Raw genomic sequence first — 20,160 nt, 5'->3', positions numbered from 1 at the left:
CGCTGTGGAACTTCAAGAGCCTGCACCCTCATCAGATTTGGCTGTCAGGGCATGCTGCCTACTGTAGTAGCTAATACCTGGCAGTCCTCCCCTGTTGCAGTCCTGCAGTGGATGATGATACTTGTGCAATGACTGACACTCAGCAGTCAGGACCCCCCCCCCCCCCATCATCATCATCCTCCTCCTCTCCCTTCCTCCTCCCTCACTGCTCTCCCCCTCCCTTCCTTGTAGGCTCTTGTTTCTCTCTCTCTCCCTCCTCCCTTCTCTCCTCCCCTCCTCATCCTTTCCCTGGCTGCTGCTCTGCTCACATCTCCCTGCCTGCTCCAGGGCTGCACAGACACCCGATCTGCTGCTGTGATCCCTACTGCCAGAGCCTGCCCCCCTCTGTGCACTGCCACCCTAAGTTGCCAGGGGTGGGGGGAGAGGACTACCCTCCCTGCCCCTTACTGCTGCCCTCTGATCCCTCCGCCCCCCACCCCCCTGCGGGAAGAAGACTTGGAGCCCACTGGGGTGAGTGTGTGTCTCTTTCTCCTATTTAGGGTGTGCTGTTTACATCTGGAGGAGTGGAGAGGAGACCAGCCTATACACTGCCTTCCAGCCCCTGTGCCCACTCTTTCCCATCCCTGGGCCCTGTTGCATGAGATGTCTGCAGGAAGAGGCCTCTTCTTCTCTTTTTTTTTTTGGGTGTGGGATCCCCCCCCTCCCCCAACTCCTCCACCTATTTATTTACTTAAACCCCAAGGGCTTGTATTAAGGCGTTCCCCCTTCCCTCCATCCCGTTTGCCGTCAGAGAATTCTGGTGGGCAGAGTATCTTGGCATCTCTGGTTATAATAACCTCCCTTCCCCAAAATACCTCTTGGCACACTATTGTGCTTACACTGCAAGCTGCTGGATACAGCACCTCTGCACATGGAAACTACAACACCCTGTGCCCACGGCGTGCCGCCAGTGCCCACCCACACCAGCCGTGGAGCAGAGCCCTACGTCTGTTTTTATTGTTCATTTTTTGTTGTTGTTTTGTTTGTTGTATTATTTTCTTTAAACTTTACAAACTGCTGGGAAAAAGATTGCAGGAGTCCCCTTTGCACTTTTGTTCCTTGCGGTGGGGGGAGGAAGTGGGTAGGAACTTTTTTTGGGATAGGGTAACACTTAGGACTTGGTATCAGAAAGCATTGTTGAAAAGGGACTTAGATGACCCCTCTTCCTCCCCCCCCCCCCCACACCACAATTTGGCACTTTTAAGCTCTTCAACTCCTTTTGTGCCGTGGAGACCACCTGACCACTGGGATTTGTCTCTTTTCACCTCTTAAACTTCATTCATTGACCTTTCAAAATGTTTCCAATGAATGGAGACCACACATCTATCAACGAAATCATACAATGATCCAATCGAATAAAAATAACAAAAACTAAATAAAGAGCCATTTGATCGATTTAGTTCTTGATGGAGAGTTGATCGGCCGAGGTGGAGTTTTGCCGATCATTTCTGAAGGATTAAACAAATATCTGTGTATTGGTCGGAGAACGAGTCGTAATATAGATCCATTAAATATAAAAGATTACATTTTAATAGACATTTTACATTTATAAATGGCAATTTTATATCTTAAGTCAAAAATAATGTATTACATTTTAATAGATCTTTTACATTTATAAATGGCAATTTTATATCTTAAGCCAAAAATAATGTATGTGTTGCATTGGATTGATGATGGATCGCTTGTTTTTGATTGCTCGAGGCCAAATTGATTCCAAAACATCTATAGCTACATCTGGGGTTTGTTTACACCAGTCCACATGCATTATGCACCATTTAACGCATGCAAATTGGTATGGTATGTCTAGGGGCTCATAGCACTGTTTACTTCTTATTCTTCCTTTTTTTTAACTTATGCGGTATAGAGTGTTGCGTACACAGTGCGCCTCAACATGGGGCTATAGTGTGAACAAAGCACATAGAGAACAACTGTTTTCTATGTTCCCTTGCATTGAGCCTGTGTAGCTCAGCGCACCCGCGCTGTGAACGAGCCCTTACGCCTTCCTTTATACGAACCTGCTTGCTATTATTTTCGTAGCACAAAAACGCCGCCGGGAGTGCCTTCCAGGCTGGTATGTTTTTTGTTTCGCAAAGCAATCGGTTGTAACTTTTTTTGTTTTAAGTGGAAATTCCTCTGTTATCAGACTCATTGTATGTTAAAGCTCCTGCGACAGTGGTTACAAAAGCTGGGCGTGCTGACATTTTTGTGCCGAGGGTAGGGTTCCAGACGTAGAAGGAATTTATAATCGCATCTTTTTTGGTATGCTGGTTTTTTTTTGTTTGTTTTTTCAAGAGCACATGGACGGGCTAGTTTGTAAACATCCTTTAAACATTGAGTTCATATTAATATAGAGATGAAGAAATACGCTTTATCTGAGCCATTTGTTTACTTTCCCAGCATACTGTGCCCAGGATAACTACTGCCCAACTGTCAAAGATGATGGCCTAGTCCAGTGATGGTGAACCTTGGCACGCCAGATGTTTTGGAACTACATTTCCCATGATGCTCATGCACTCTGCAGTGTAGTTGAGCATCATGGGAAATGTAGTTCCATAACATCTGGGGTGCCAAGGTTCGCCATCACTGGTCTAGTCCATTGGGGTTGGCAGCACCAGAAAAGCTGACCACCACAAGAATTCTGCTGATTCCTGTGAAATCTAATGCCGCGTACACACGGTCGAACTGTTTGACGTACTTAGTCCGTTGAAACACATTTCAGCGGACAATCCGCTCGTGTGTGGGCTTCAGCGGACTTTTTCAGCGTGCAGTCCGGAATGCTAAGAATTTCGGATTTTCCAAAAATCTGTCCGTCGTACTTTGGTTTCAGCGGACAATACGGTCGTCAGTATGCTAGTTCGACGGACTAAGAATGGCGCATGCCCAGAAAGGATTTACACGGCGGAAGGGTGCTTTGCTGTGTCTTGGACTTCCTATTTCTAGTCCCGTCGTACGTGCTGTACACGTCATCGCGCAAGCTTTCGACGTGTATCCGTGTGTTCAGTTCAGTGGAAAGTACGACGGATTGTCCGTCGGATTGTATGACGGACTAAGTACGTCAAACAGTTCGACCGTGTGTACGCGGCATAAGAAGCCGTGTGGAAAATGGTTGACCAAACATTAATGCAACCACTGTTTGGATGTTCTGCCAGCCTCAGGTGTTGGTTGGCAGAATACAATAGCCAGCAGGGGAGAGTTGTCCATCCACGCGGAGTCAAGTGATTTTGAATGTAGAATTTTGTTAGTTACGAGACAGAATCAAAATCTCTCGCCTGCCAATTCCAGTGCCAGTGCCTTCATGGACTCGTGAAATTTTTAATGACTTTTTGTTTGAGTTGCATGTCAATATATCAATTTTTGTAGAACAAACATCCTACTTCAAGGTGAATTTTGACAAGTGTATGCGAATAAGACTTGTTACTAGTTTTCTCAGCAGCGAATCTAGCATTAAGAAATTAATTCTCTCTTGTCGGATTGAACATACATTTTTCATCCTAGTTAATACCAATTGCCAAATTGTCCTCTGTAATAGTCCTAGATAATCAAAGAAACGTCCTGAAAATTGTAAAAAATTCTACAGGTGTAAGGCCTGTTTTAGGCATAGGATAAAGATATATGTACAAAAAAATTGATGCAAAAAAGGTAGTGAAAAGATACAACTGGAGTCCCGATGTTCTACAGAAAGTAGAATGCTTTTCGCTGCATGCACATGTTTAGAGCCTTCAATGCTAGCTTTACAAACTTCATCCTGGCATTATGCTAACCACATATGTTACAGTCTAATTGTAAATCTCCTTTAAACTGGCCATATATGTTACAGTTGTACTATGACTGTACAATCTCCTTTAGATTTTCAAATCCTAGTCAATGTGAGGTTCTACCTAAACAACCCATTCAGTTTTGTATTCAGCAATATGTTAGCTACTGGTAGAGTATGCTAGGCAGCCCCTGGATTCTTATATAACTTGAAAACTCTATTATCAAGATCTCCCTACCATAGTACCCGACTCTGTCCAAGTAGGAGTTTGGGGCTTTTCCGTCCACCTCTATGGTAGACCTAAAGGTGACTGTACAATCACATTGTAATTTGTATTGCCAGCTTAAGAGCTACCAACACCTATGTCGTGCGAGGGCCTCTCTGACTGCATACAACCTGCATGAATTGTCTGGGTAAGGGATTAGACAAAGATTGTACAATCAGATTCAAATATTATGGACACCTTTAGATTTTTCCCCTGAGGTTTGATGGAGGCTGCCTGCGCAGGTAGGGGTTACCCACAGACAGTGATCGTTTTTTGATCCAACTGCTGCTGGCCAAATAAGGATCATCCTTAAAGGAGAAGTACAGGGAAAGCTCATTTCACTGTACTTATCCTATGGATCACAGAAGTGCAGTCCATTCTGAGCACCTGTGACCCGTTTTCAGCAGACAGCGGGCTGACGTCACAGAGCCGATCCAGGCTCGGGAAAGATTGTGACGGTATGGTCAGGATCCACCCACATGCCTGGACCAGCACCCGGCTCAGCCGCTGAGAGACTGAGCCGGTCGCTCCCGCCCTCTCCACGGAGGCAGCTTCACCAGCTCTCTACTCAGGGAGCTCTGAGAACTGAGCGATTGGCGAGGTTTGATCGCTTGGATCTTAGTATTAGAGCTGGAGGGGTACTGATGCTGCATTCACCTAGATAAGTATGATTCTAGAAAAAAAAAAAAAAAAAGATTTCCATACTTCTCTTTTAATGGGGTTACTGCCCTTTAAGCGGGATCATCTGCTTAAAGGGCAGTAATCAAAAGCAACCAATCAGAAATCACCTTGTTGTCCTGACAGCTATACGTTGATGAAAGCCTATTTCTAATTGGTGCAAACCCAATAAAGTTTTGTAAATGACTGAATCAAATTTAAATGAATAATTCAATTTATTCATTAAATTTGAATGAATAAGTTTTACTTGGAATTTGTTTGTAGTATGCTATGATTTATAACAATAGAAAAAAATGAAAGCAATCAAATTCCACATACACTTTGAGCTGAAAAGACCCCATTAAAGACCCCCTAATATGAGAGTTCCCATCAAAGTCCCCCTTACATCAGAATCCCCATTAAAGTCCTCCCTTACATGACAAGCCCATCAAAGTCCCCCCTTACACGAGAGCCCCGTCAAAGACCTCCCTTACATGAGAGCCCCATCAAAGTTCTCTTTTACATGAGAGCCCCATCAAAGTCTTCCCTTACACGAGAGCCCCATCAAAGTCCTCCCTTACACGAGAGCCCCATCAAAGTCCTCCCTTACACGAGAGCCCCATCAAAGTCCTCCCTTACACGAGAGCCCCATCAAAGTCCTCCCTTACACGAGAGCCCCATCAAAGTCCTTCCTTACACGAGCCCCCGTCAAAGTCCTCCCTTACACGAGAGTCTCATCAAAGTCCTCCCTTAAACGAGAGCCCCATCAAAGTCCTCCCTTACATGACAGTCCCAGCAGAGTCCTCCCTCACATTAGGGTCTCAAGCAGAGTGGGCAGAAGTTCAGAGAACCATGCCCTATTAGAGTGGCATGTAATAGGGACTGACAATGCAACCAGTTGTTTCACCAACGCGCTGTTCCTTTAACTGTCAGATTGAAATGTACAATAAGGCAACCAAGGCAACAGGAACTTGTTCAGGTCCTCCTGGGAGGTTTGCATGTTACAACTTCTCACATTACATTACATTTCCATGCTATTCAACAAATAAATCCAGCAGGGATGGTGGGAACCCCTCATATTAGACATGGTTGATGTGCACTCGGGAATTCAACGTTCAGGGATCTCACTGATAGAATCCCTCATAGACTTTCCAAGAGATAAAAGAAACTGTTGGTGATTTAATTCACCAGTAACTACCAAAAACATAATTTTTTTGATGGACCAACCCTTTAATTTTAAACAAACATTAGAAGAGAAGTATGGGAATTTAAAAAACGAAAAACAATTATACTCACCTAGGTGGATGCAGCATTGGTGTGATGCTGCATATTTCCCCCACTGCCTCTAAGACTGAGAACTGAGAGGTCAAACACCTATGATCACTCGATTCCTGGTCTTCACAGAGTAGAGAGCTGGTGACTGACTCTCTGCTCTGCCCTACCAGTGCTCATTGGAGTGCCGGGCTTTAGAGGGGGGTGGGAGCAGCTGGCTCAGCCTCTTAGTGGCTCGTTGAGAGGCTGAGCCAGCTGCCGGTCCAGGCATCTCGGTCGTTCCAGTTGGGAATGCTCCGGAGCCTGGATCAACTGAGTCAGATGACAGTGGACCTCAGCCTGCTGTCAGATGAATACGGGTAACAGGAGTGCAGATCACAGTGCACTGAAAACGATATACCATTATAATGAAGAATACAGATTAGAACACATTGCTTGTTCCAACTTTTGGTAAAAGCGCATGTTACATTATAGTCAACAGCAACGCATGGAAAAGGCACTGAAAACACAATATATGCAGGCAGTTCCATTTTTATCAATAGGGATGCAGCACAAAGCTGCTGCTCACAATCTGCAGTCGTGTTGGTGCTTGACCTGAAACAAACACTGTCTGCGTTTGGGGCAGCGCACAGGTGGTAAATTAGGAGTAGCCACTTTGTCCCAATTGACATGAATGAGATTTTCCACATGGATCCCTGTGCAGGCAAACATGGCCCTCGCACAGTTGTAGGCTGTAGTACACTTGTAGTGTGCGTTCACATTGGAGGCGGATTTGAAATCGGGCCAAACTCGCATGATTTCAAACCTGCATTTCATTGCGAGTTCAGGGGCAATTTGAAAGACATCTGTGCGGGTTCATGTACAGATGTCTATTGCAAATCGTCCGGAAGTCACCAAAAGTAGTGCCCCTTGTGAGTGCAGTGGCATTGCCAGCAATAGGCTGCGGTTTGGCATGCGATTTGACATGTCAAACCGCTCCGATGTGAACGCAGGCTAAAACATGTCTTGCATTGAGTTTAAAAGGCTCACATTATACACTTTATGAAAAACATATATGGGTTTTCTGAAGAAATTATGTGGATGGACTCTTACATACACACGACCAGACTTTTCTACAGCAAAGTTCAGACGGAACAAATCTGTCGGACAATTCGATTGTGTGTGGGCTTCATCTGACCTTTTCTGTCGAAAAATCTGACGGGCCTTAGAAACAGAACATGTTTCAAATCTTTCCGCCGGGACCAGTTCCTATCGAGAAAACCGCTCGTCTGTATGCAGGTTGTGACGGACCAACAACGACGCAAGGGCAGCTATTGGCTACTGGCTATTGAACTTCCTTTTTCTAGTCCCGTCACACGTCATCGCATTAAACAATCGGACTTTGGTGTGATTGTGTGTAGGCAAGTCCGTTTCAGTGGAACTTCATCGAAAAGTCCGTCAGAGTTCATTCCAACGGAAAGTTTGGTCGTGTGTACACAGCATTATGCTGTAGAACTGCCCGATGCAGGCGAAGTGGTCTACATCAATTTTTCATCTCAAAAAAATGCAATCTGTAAAATTGTATTTGAGGTTTTTGAAAGCACATGGCGACAAACAGCTTTTTTCAGTTTTGATGCCATGTTTGATGGGAGTACCATTTTTTTAACAGCAATTAAACATTATGGTGAACGTCAAGGAAAAAAAAACAACATTTGTGGTTGATGGATTTAAAATAATCTTGAATAATATAGGCCACACAGTTCAACCATCCGAATTTATCACGACCACGATCTGTGCAGCAACGTGCTGGCCCGGCCCTCACAGCACAGTACGTTCTACTGATCTAGCAGACTCCAAATCCGATTACATATGGCCATTATCTATAGTTGCCCCTGACTGGTTGCCATAGGCAACAGATCGGTGTTATGTTTTTTTTCTGGAATTTCTGAAAAACAGGCCCAGAAAATCCTTTATATATTTGTTTCTGGTGGTCCCATAGTTTGAATATTGGTTTGGGGGACAAAATGGCTGCCGCTTCTGCATTCAGGTCGAATAGTAGGCATTGTCATTTCACGTGTTGAGCAACTACCAGTGTCATCATTTCCTTACTGCTGATTCATCTTACATAGTAAAGGGGGGTTTTGTCATCAGAAATGGTATCTGGTTTTGCAATCTTCATGCTTTGGTGTTAGTCATCATGCTGTAGTGTCGGATTCACCTCAGATTTGCATGTTTGGAGAGCCAGTGAAATATCAGAGAGGGTTTTACACACAGGCAGCCGAGGTGAGGCGTTTGCATGTTTATTGTGTCAGAGGAGTACCTTGGTGATATAAGCCCAGGAGGAATGCTTTATTGTGATTTGCTTTCTAATCTGTACTACCTATCCATGAGGTAACCCCTGACAAACAAACAGCAACCATCCCAGATTTATAGGCCTGAGGCAAGACCATGGGGTAACCCCTGACAACCAGACAGTAACCATTTCAGATTTATAGGCCTTAGGCAAGGCCATGAGGTAATCCGGACAATCAAGCAGCACTTATCCCAGATTTATAGACCTCAGGCAAGGCCATGAAGTAACCCTTAACAGCCAAAGGGCTACCATCACAGATTTATAGGCCTGAAGCATAGCCACGATGTAACTCCTGACAACCAAACAGCAACCACCACAGATTTAAAGGACCTGAGGTAAGGTCATGAGGTAACCCCTAACAACCAAATGGCTACCATCACAGATTTATAGGCCTGAAGCAAGGCTATGACGTAATTCTTGACAACCAATGACCATCCAAGGCCATGCGGTAAGCCCTGGCAGCCAAACAGCAATCATTTTTTCTTCATACTAAAGAAATGAAAGCTGAAATCTTATTTCACTGTTGCAACCAATAATTTGCTGTCAAGTAGGGGCCCTCCTTGGGGCAGACGTACCATCTGGTTACTTAAGAACTGATGTAAGGCGCAGTTCAGTTGGCTCTGAGGAAGAGGGAAAGTCTGCGAAACGTGTTAGACTGTTGGACTCATGATATCCTGTTACGATTTGTGAAGGAACGTGGACTCGATGCTTTTGTTGTAGCCTAACAAGCTTTTATAGACCTGTTGGTTTGTATTATACTCATGGCTTTTTTAATAATAAAATCAATTTTTTTGAGGATAATGAGCTATGCCGGTGCACCCTCTTTTTTATGGTTTCAAAGCATCCCGACTTCCTAAGTCCCATGAGACATTGCAAGACCCTGACAATCAGAGGCATGACTCTTATGCCGCGTACACACGATCAAATTGTCCGGCGTACTTAGTCCGCCGAAACACATTTCACCGGACAATTCGATCGTGTGTGGGCTTCAGCGGACTTTTCCAGCGTAAAGTCCGGCGGACTTAGAAAGTATTTTTGCAGTCCATTCTTTCCGCCGGACTTGAATGACGCATGCTCAGAAGCAAGTACGAAAAGGAAGCTATTGGCTACTGGCTATTGAACTTCCTTTTTCTAGTCCCGTCGTACGTGCTGTACGTCATCGCGCTAGAAAACACTGGACTTTCTGTGTGTCCGTGTGTGGCCAAGTCCGTTTGGTAGAAAATCCGCCGGACTATCCGCCGGATTGTTTGCTGGACTAAGTACGCCAGACAATTCGCTCGTGTGTACGCGGCATTAGAGACAGAGGCCTGATGGGATGTGTAGTTTCACCACAGCTGGAGAGACGAGGTTGCATATCCCTGGTGCATAGTGTTATCACGGATTGCTGTATTAATGTCACTGGTGATGTCAGTGGCAGTTAGTCAGTTCCCCCCAGCATCAGTTAGTGTCAGACTGTTCGCCGCCGCCGCCGCACAGTCCCATTATATGTCGCTGATCGTCGCCATTACTAGTATAAAATAAATAAATACAAATTCAAGTAAATATACCATAGTTTGTAGATGCTAGAACTGTCATGCAAACCAATCAATAGACACTTATTGGGATCTTTTGTGACATGTAGCAAAATACATTTTGGCCAAAATTTCTGAAGATTTTTTTTTTTTATTATTATTATTATTATTGGATATGTTTTGTAGCAGAAAGTAAAAAATATATTTTCCCCCCCAAATTTTTAGTCTTTTATTGCTTATATCTCAAGAAATAAAAAGCCCAGTTATGATCAAATATCATCAAAATAAAGCTCTATTTATGTGAATAAATCATGCATTGCATGACCGCACAGTTACCAGTTAAATTAGCGCTGTGCTAAACACCAAAAAATGGTCTGGTCATGAAGGAAGTAAAATCTTCTGGTTAGCATTTGAATCAGCATAGATGCCTTTTATTTAGATTAGTTTCTAATCTGCTTTTGCCAATTTCCCAAGCTATACCCATTTTGTCTAAAACAAATTCTTACTTTTAGACGGAAGTCTCTCTTTGGCTTTGAATAATATATCCAATCAGGTTTTCCACCATCGGTTATTTGCTGAGGTGAGCACATTGATTGACCAACCTTCCCAACCTCTAAGATAGCTTGGCTTGTCACTTAACTGGCCTCATGCCTTCCCTTCTGGCAGCGACGCTGTGGCAGATAAAATGCGCAAGCACACCTAAACGCGTTTAACAAATTTCGGCATGTAAAGGGCTTGGGCGTTAATTCATTTCATTGGCCCAAACAATCATTTATTCTGGCCCTTAAAATTAATTATCAATACAGCTGCATTATTAATTGTTCAGAATCGAGATCACAATCCCCCTCCTTGCGATCTTAAAGCATTTTTCCCATTCTATGCAAAATTTCCCTGCTCAAGCAGACAGCTGTCAAAAAAAAAAAACACAGGCAATCTGCCAAGTTTCACAACATTCCTCAGCTGAGCTAACTGTAAACATTGTAATTTTTTGTTCTTTAGAGCCAAGGAATGAACTTCGGTCTGTAAATGAGGTCAGATTAACCACTTAAAGACCACTTAAAGACTAAACCTTTTTCTGACACTTGTTGGTTTCAAGTTAAAATCAGTATTTTTTTTAGCAGAGACCCTAGAGAATAAAATGGTGGTTGTTGCAATATTTTATGTCACACTGTATTTGCGCAGTAATTAATTGCGCAGTAATTAATAATAAAAATAAATAAACAGTAAAGTTATCCCAATTTTTTTTGTATAATATGAAAGATGATGTTACGCGGCAAGAACCATGATCTTTATTCTAAGCAAAAAAATAGTGATTCTCATTTTGGCCAGAATCTTGTTGCTCTAATGCTCAAGCACTAAACGCACCTAGCATTAACGTGCGTTTAGAAGTATTTGCTTGCTTCTATTGCCAAAATGCTCCTTTCTTGAATGTAGTGATAATGTTTTTTCTGCCTCTAAACTCTTGTAAACGTTTGTGTGTGTATGGACACATAGGCTAACACGGAGGGGCATTTAGAGTCTGAAAAAACTAATTATGAAACAGGCATTTTTGAGATCAGGTGTGTATAAGGCCTAATTCTGCTGTGTACACGTTTTTGTGTCATGCATGGTAGTGGCACTAAGTTAGATATTTATAAAAAAAAAAAAAGTGAGGTTAGGCACATTTAGCCCAGATTCATATGCATACGCAGGCCATGCACTGATCTTCACCCTGCTATATATAGGAATCATAGATAGACCTACAGTTAAAATGCCAGACCATAATATTCAAGTCCAAAAATAGGTTTTTAACATAAATTGTATATAAAAGCCAACACATTTTGGGGGTTGTACTCCAACTCCTTCATCAGGGCTGAAATTTAACAAGGATAAAATAATACTAATAAATAATGACAAAGGAGATACCAATAAAAACATAGTATACTATAATTTTAAAATGGGTCTGGATGTCTTTAAAATAGAAAATAGTATATTATAATTAAAAATGAAAAGAATAAAAGAAGGGGAACGATTAGTTACCCATCAAATGGGAATGAGACAGAATGAGGGATATGAGGAATAAAGCTTTAAAATTTAAAATAACTACATTTTAAAATGATTGGTTACTTACCTATATGCACAAGCCCTCTGTCAGTTGGATCCTGGAGTACGTATAAATAGGAGTGGACACGTCCATTATTCAGCAGAGCGGTGGTGACGCAAAGACCTCCCACCCGTTTGTCGCAGCCCAATGTTGTGTGATTTGGTTATGTCCCTTCGTCAGTTTATGATATTATAGTTGTTTAGTTCGAGCTGTGATGGCTGGACTGTTTTATTGGATAAATACTGTTCCGAAAGTATCTGTATATAAATACATTTATTATTAATACCAACAATAAAAAAGGGTTGTGGCCAATTAATACCAATTTAATTATAGTCTTATAGTCATTATTTCAATATTAGAATATCTATTTTTGCATTCATTCCCATAAAGAAACTGTATTGATAATGATAATAACAATATATAAAAAAAAAACAAAAAAAAAAACACTGACTCAATAATATTAAAACAAAAATAATTGTATAATGGTAATATTACATTTATAATATGATCATTAAAATATTGGTGATACTAATGAAATATAGTTAGTAGAATTAGGATGACAATTGTAGAGTGATACATATGATGTAGAAATAATGCACAGTAAACATAATAGACATATAAATATTAGATGAAAGTATCTTCTAAAACAGTGGTCTCCAAACTGTGGCCAGTGGGCTGGATGTGGCCCTTTGCTTGCTTTTATCTGGTCCTTGGGAACTATTCCTTCCACTAACACCAATGATGGGGCACCATTCCTTCCGCTGACAGCAATGATGGGGCACGTTCCTTCCGCTGACACCAATGATGGGGCACTATTCCTCCTGCTGACACCAATGATGGGGCACTATTCCTTCCGTTAACACCAATGATGGGGCACTATTCCTCCCACTGACACCAATGATGGGGCACTATTCCTTCCGTTAACACCAATGATGGACCACCATTCCTCTCACTGACACATATGATGGGGCACTATTCCTTCCATTGACACCAATGATGGGGCACTATTCCTTCCGCTGATGCCAGAGATGGGGAACAAATTCTCCCACTAACAAACTTTTGTTTGTCTAATTCTCCCACTAACACCAATGATGGGGCACTATTCCTCCCACTGACACCAATGATGGGGCACTATTCCTTCCGCTGATGCCAGAGATGGGGAACTAATTCTCCCACTAAAAAACTTTTGTTTGTCTAATTCTCCCACTAACACCAATGATGGGGCACTATTCCTCCCACTGACACCAATAATGTATTTTTTTTTACTCCCACTGACCCCCAAACCTATGGCATTGTTTACTACCATCGATGTCAGGGCATTTTCTACTCCCACTGGCCACAGTCTGGCTCGTTTGAAGGGCAGTAAACTGGCCCTTTGTTTTGAAAGTTTGAGACCCCTGTTCTTAAACAACTGCATAAGGATAAGGCCTCATGCACATGGACGTTTTTACAGCCACTTTTTTGAGCTTTTTTTGCAGCTTAAAAACGGCCATCCATGTTAGTCTATGGCTTCATGCCCACCTAGGCGTTTTTGAGCTGCAAATGGCATAGGCGTTTTTAAGCTGTAAAAAAAACCCAGGACCAGTGCGTTCCGTGGCGTGGAGCTAGAGCTGTAAAAACGCGAATCGCGGGAAAACGCGCAAAAACGCGCATAAACGCGCAACATATTTTCTTTGTTTTCTGAGTGCTATAGCCAAGAGATGTGTTTCTTAAAAAACGCTCCTTAACGCTAACGCTAAAAAACGCGCAAAAACGCGCAAAAACGCCAATGCAAAACGCGGTAAAAATCACGTTTTTAACAACACTTTTTCCAGGCATCGGAGCTAGCTTTGCAGCCAGTTTTTTAAAACGTCCGTGTGCATGAGCACTTATACTCATTGTAAATCACGAACATAACATTTTCGAGTTGATGAACATGGCATGTGCCATACCATAGACATAGATATAAAGTACATCTGTTCTTTGGATAAATAATTAATAATGGTAATAATAATACAATTCATAATATTTTAATAATATTATAATTACTACAATTATTATTTATTTTCAAAGTATGATTATTATTACAATATTGTTGATTCAGTGTTCTTTCTGTTAATTATAATTATCCAGTACTTTTATTCGTATAATTTTTAGTTACGTATTATTTTTTTTAAATATTAATGCCAGTTTTAGAATTACCGTTTAGCATAAAAGATATTTTTTTACGATCTTCTATGTCATCATTTTGAGGTCTATTATAATTTTTTATCCTTCATGTTACATTTGAGCCCTGGTGAAGGGCAGCCCCCATTACACGTCTTTTTTGTTTATTTTGAATTTTTTTGTTTGTTTATTTTGAATAAACCTATTTTTTGGACTCAAATGTTACAATGCAGCACTAAAATCCGAGGTCCCAAGTTAATCAGGAAACCTCCCAAAAGCCGATAGGCTAACACTGCGCCACCATTATGATATTAATGGATTACCATGGATGATATTAATAATACATAAAACATCAGGGTTCCAATGCCATTAACCCAAAATGGTGATAACATTTTTATTAGCTGTGTGTCGAATGTGTAACATGGACAAGAAAGTGGGACTGAGCATATTGGGCGAATTATTGATAATAATAATTTGGCATCTGAAAATGGGGTATGTGTAAAAGATTGGAGCCCAATACCTCCAATAGCACAACTTTGATTTCATTCTGCACTTATCACATGCCAGAACAGGGCCTGTGTGGCCCTGAAATATTGCACTAACACTGTTTGTGATGGGATTGCTTCAATAAATGTTTCAATTATTGGTTACGGCTCCATGGTGTGCTGGTGACATTTGTCCTTAACCATGTGTTGACATCAGCCAACTTACTGGCAGTTTCTGCAGCATTGTCTTATGCTAGGCCCTCTCCAGGAACATGTGTACTGGGAAGGATGTAGGCGACTTTAGGTTCATAATTGTTCTTTACCAACAGCCACATGTTCCTATTAGAACACTACGATTGATTATTGATGCCCAATATAGTGCTAAGTCAATAGGAACAAGCAGTAGGGGGCAGGCTAGAAGTTTTCCACTGTCATCATCCACATTACTACCATTAGGTGCTGACCAAACAGAATTGCTCTGATCCATCCCGGAAGCACCACAAGGAAGAGGGAAAGGAGCGGGGCTTTCAAATCTGCTTTCAAGACTGCTGCACCGCCTGCGTGAGCATTGACAGCCCATTACCCACGGAGGTAAGCCACCCACAGGGGGTGCAGAGGGTGGTGTTAGTTCACCTGAAAAGGTGAACTTACCATTAGAACCCTGTAACACTGAGGCAGTTTTCAGGCATTTTAGCACTAGAAATAGCACCTGTAAACTGCCTCCCATTCAATACATTGGGTGCTTTGATACCCGGGCGGAGCATCTTCGGGGCAGTTTGGGAGTGCTGTATACAGCGTTCCCAAAATGCCCCTGCCCATTGCAATGAATGGGAAGCGCTTCTGAAGCACCGCAAAGCGGGACTTTTTAACTCCTTTTATTGGGGGGGGGTTAAAAGCAGCCAAAAAGCACAGCCTAAACAGCAGTAAAGCGTCGCTCGTGTAGACAAGACCGATGAATGGTGTTTTCCTTCCTATGCTATACAAAAATGCTAGCAGAGATTCCAAATTGACCACTTTTTGTTAAGGCCAAGCTAGCCATAGATTATACTATTTTCTTTTCTCCCACCAAATAAAATTGCTTGATTACCCGATCAACACAGTCAGTGTTGATGGTGGAATAGCTCCTGCAGTGCTATTGTGTTTTGCTGGCAGGGAGCCTTCCCTGCCAGCAGGACACAATGATCACTGTTGACGGCTATAGCAACCGGCAGTGATCACATGCAAAAAAATCCAACAGGCCGGTTGTAATGAAGTCGATCGATTGACTTTGGTACAGCCAGCCTGCCCATAGATGGATCAAATCTCGGCCGGTTCCTGTTGAACATAATGGTATACAATGGAATTCAGCCCCATTTCTCTGCATACATTTGACTTCTCACTGGGAGGGTGACTATTAGAATGGAAATACTTCTGGCAACAATGTAACCAAACAACATGTTTACAATTTTTTTTCAACACAACTAGAACTTTCCTTCGATGGTACTGTTTTTTTTTTTTTTTTTTGCTAAAGAAACAAAAAATACAGAAAGTTTTTAAAAAACAAAACAAAAACATTTTTCATAGTCTGTTATAAAATTTTGCAAACAGCTAATTTTCCTACATCACTGATGTGTGCTGGTGAGGTTGCACTGATGGGCACTAATCAGGCGGCACTAATGAGGCTGTACTGATAGGTGGCACTGATGGGCACTGGTTGACGGCACTAATAGGCAGCACTGATGATGAGGCAACTGTACACGAAAGGCCGCGCTTATGGAACAGGTCACAGTCACACAGGGGTATATGTGAATGCCTATATCTCCCCCTGACTCTATTGATAATGTATTACTAATTGCAGTATTTTATGAGGTATAGCAGTGTAGAAAATACATATATAAAAGTTGGACCTATTTATATTAGTCACTATGAGGTTGCTGCCTCCCTAAGAACACAATCTGAAACCCAGGTTATGTTTAAAAGTAAAATGGTAATAATGGGCTAATGGCGCTACCTCAAACCTATTGTTTTGTGTTTATATCCAACTAATTTTTTCTATTATTCCAAATTCGACCATGTGCCACTACAAGTCAGTTATATTCCTTATCCTAAAAAAGGTGAGCACACACAGTTCTTCACTAACGTGATCGAACACTCAGTCAAAATCCCTAAAAAGCACCCACACTACATGTATAATCCACAACATTCAAAATAATTTTGTGATAGTAATTTTTGTGATCCCAAAAAATATTATTATACTATACAGCCAACTACCATACGCAGTGTACAAGACCCCTATTCGGGGGAAAGTTTGCACTTATAGTCGCACTGCGTTTGTGCAGTTCCTGTGCAATTGCTATCACTGTGCACAATTTATATTACCACTATAATACCCCGTGAATGGAAAAAATATATATTACAATGAAAGAACAAAAACCACCGAGACCATGAAAAATACAAAAAATAGGACAATAAAAAATATAAAAAATATAAAAAAAGTCAAAGGCAGCAAAATAAAAAATAAAAAAATAGTAAATGTGCGGGGTGATTCCTAACCCCCTTACAAATGTGAAAAATACAAAAACCTGAAAAAAGTGTAAATAAAAATCCAAAAATTATCAATAGATTTATGTATCTATATATATATAAGGTCCACAAGAAGTCTCTTATCATGTGCTTTCAACCATGCGATTATTCTTTTTCAAATAACAGGAAGGTGACTTTTGTGATTAAGCCTGCTTATTGGTGACTTCCGTGCTCGTTCCCCCTCAAGGGTCCCCACTCACCGAATCCACGCACCCCCTAGGGGGTATGTTGCCTGTAATCTGTGCTCCACTAGATTGAGGATTCTTCTAATTAACTCTGTCTTCAGCTGGTCTTCCCCAGGGTTTATTGGAAATGATGAGAGAAGGAGGCTTTGTTATCCGCCAGTGGGTCCTGTTACCAATGATCCTGTCCACGAGCGTAATACTCCCCTCCCCCGATTCGCCCGTCTCCAGTCCCGGGCACAGACTGAACTACACAGCCCGATCCTTGCCCTCCACACCACACTAACCTCCTGACAGCCCATTACCCACGGAGGTAAGCCACCCACAGGGGGTGCAGAGGGTGGTGTTAGTTCACCTGAAAAGGTGAACTTACCATTAGAACCCTGTAACACTGAGGCAGTTTTCAGGCATTTTAGCACTAGAAATAGCACCTGTAAACTGCCTCCCATTCAATACATTGGGTGCTTTGATACCCGGGCGGAGCATCTTCGGGGCAGTTTGGGAGTGCTGTATACAGCGTTCCCAAAATGCCCCTGCCCATTGCAATGAATGGGAAGCGCTTCTGAAGCACCGCAAAGCGGGACTTTTTAACTCCTTTTATTGGGGGGGGGTTAAAAGCAGCCAAAAAGCACAGCCTAAACAGCAGTAAAGCGTCGCTCGTGTAGACAAGACCGATGAATGGTGTTTTCCTTCCTATGCTATACAAAAATGCTAGCAGAGATTCCAAATTGACCACTTTTTGTTAAGGCCAAGCTAGCCATAGATTATACTATTTTCTTTTCTCCCACCAAATAAAATTGCTTGATTACCCGATCAACACAGTCAGTGTTGATGGTGGAATAGCTCCTGCAGTGCTATTGTGTTTTGCTGGCAGGGAGCCTTCCCTGCCAGCAGGACACAATGATCACTGTTGACGGCTATAGCAACCGGCAGTGATCACATGCAAAAAAATCCAACAGGCCGGTTGTAATGAAGTCGATCGATTGACTTTGGTACAGCCAGCCTGCCCATAGATGGATCAAATCTCGGCCGGTTCCTGTTGAACATAATGGTATACAATGGAATTCAGCCCCATTTCTCTGCATACATTTGACTTCTCACTGGGAGGGTGACTATTAGAATGGAAATACTTCTGGCAACAATGTAACCAAACAACATGTTTACAATTTTTTTTCAACACAACTAGAACTTTCCTTCGATGGTACTGTTTTTTTTTTTTTTTTTTGCTAAAGAAACAAAAAATACAGAAAGTTTTTAAAAAACAAAACAAAAACATTTTTCATAGTCTGTTATAAAATTTTGCAAACAGCTAATTTTCCTACATCACTGATGTGTGCTGGTGAGGTTGCACTGATGGGCACTAATCAGGCGGCACTAATGAGGCTGTACTGATAGGTGGCACTGATGGGCACTGGTTGACGGCACTAATAGGCAGCACTGATGATGAGGCGCTGATTGGCAGTGCTGGTGAGCACTGATTAGCAGCACTGGTGGGCGCTGATAGTTGGCCCTGATGGGCACTGTGTGGGACCGATGTCCCTGTAACAGAAGTCGGTTCATGGCTTTCTTCCTTTCTCCTCACGCTGAGAAAAAAGTTCTGTTGACTTGCCTGATCAGCTGTCATTGGCTGACAACTGATCACATTGTAAAAGGCTGCTGTGATTTTAGCCGTCTTTTGGCTATAGCATGGGCGGAAAGTGATTAAAGGTTAATTTGTAATATTACCCAATATTAGGTTAACAAATGGAATCTATTGATTCTCTCAGTTGGCCACCCATATGAATGTAGCCTAATATGTAATCCAGCTGCACCCCCCCCGACATCCATGCGTTCTCCCACCTGCTGGTATTTGGCATTTGAATGGGGAACAGGACCCAGGAAAGGGGGGGGGGGGGGTCATGTGATCCTTTTATCAGCTGTCATGTGATTCCCTCATCAGTTGTCACTTTGTCCTAGTTAGGCTCCAGATTCCAGACAGAAGTAGATTGACAATAGTGACAGACTTTAGAAAGGTGTCAGGCACCTAAAAAAAGGAAACTATTTAATGGTTTTCTTCCAGCGTTTGTTTATGGGGATAAGTGGCACTGCAGCCATAAGCCAGTCGTGAGGCAGAACAGATGCTCGTCGCTGGGCAACCGGTAATGACGTTATGGAAAATAGGCATAACATCGTGTGGTTCCACATATTCATCAATGAAACAGTGTGCCCGGGAAAGGTACACAAAGTACAGCCTACTGTACACACTCATATTTCACACAGCCGCCGCTTATTTATTTGTCCCCTTACCACGGCGCTGTACACCAAACCAATCATTGTGAAATGAGGCGATTTCTCAGAGCTTTCACAACAACTAGTAGTAAAATGTTTCCTTTAGCCTTCAAGGAGAAACAAAATAATTACATTTTCCATAGTCTGTTCCGAAGCCTTGGGTAATTGTTTAAGTATACTTGCCGCCTTCCATGCCGTCTGCTGGACCGCGCCATCCGTTAATAAAAAGTTATGTGACTTAAAGCTGAATTAGAAGGAAATGCAAAAGACACAAATCTGTGCAGGTCTGTATTTAGTATTACATTATCAAATGTTTTTTTTTTTTTTTAACCAAGCAATGTAATTACCTGAATTTAACCTGCTATGTGAATCTTGCAATCCTTGTACAACAGAGGCAAGAAGGAAACACAGCACAAGGAGCTGTGTATAGTGCTCATGTGTTATCAAGGAACGTACTGATAGGAGGAGAAAGCGCAGTGACAGAGGGATGAGCTTATCAGTCTGCTACTTCTCCTTTCAATGTCCAGTCACAGGCTGGGGAGACTGTTCATACACTAGGTGAATTTTGTTCAAATTTTCCATTTTAGCTGCATTTGTTCAGTTTT

The 20,160-nt window shown here is 42.1% G+C and overlaps 1 protein-coding gene across 11 annotated transcripts in view; it reads left to right on the top strand.

Annotated features, from left to right (window-relative positions):
* Nucleotides 1-264: 264 nt before the first annotated feature.
* EPN2 (epsin 2) overlaps nt 265-20,160 on the top strand; it is a 117,747-nt gene continuing 97,851 nt past the window's right edge. For 3 of the 11 annotated variants that reach the window (XM_077449419.1, XM_077449425.1, XM_077449420.1), the window contains exon 1: nt 267-510. The gene's annotated coding sequence lies outside the window, so the exon portion shown is untranslated. Of the gene's footprint in view, nt 511-20,092; nt 20,114-20,160 lie in introns of those variants that run through there. The other 8 variants (XM_077449423.1, XM_077449424.1, XM_077449417.1 and 5 more) reach the window with 5 other exon arrangements.

The sequence above is a fragment of the Lithobates pipiens genome, unplaced genomic scaffold (assembly GCF_037356315.1).
Source record: "Lithobates pipiens isolate NorthernLeopardFrog02 unplaced genomic scaffold, aLitPip1_a1.2 Scaffold_22, whole genome shotgun sequence".
NCBI lineage: Eukaryota > Metazoa > Chordata > Amphibia > Anura > Ranidae > Lithobates > Lithobates pipiens.
This window is presented reverse-complemented; position numbering and strand designations above follow the sequence as displayed.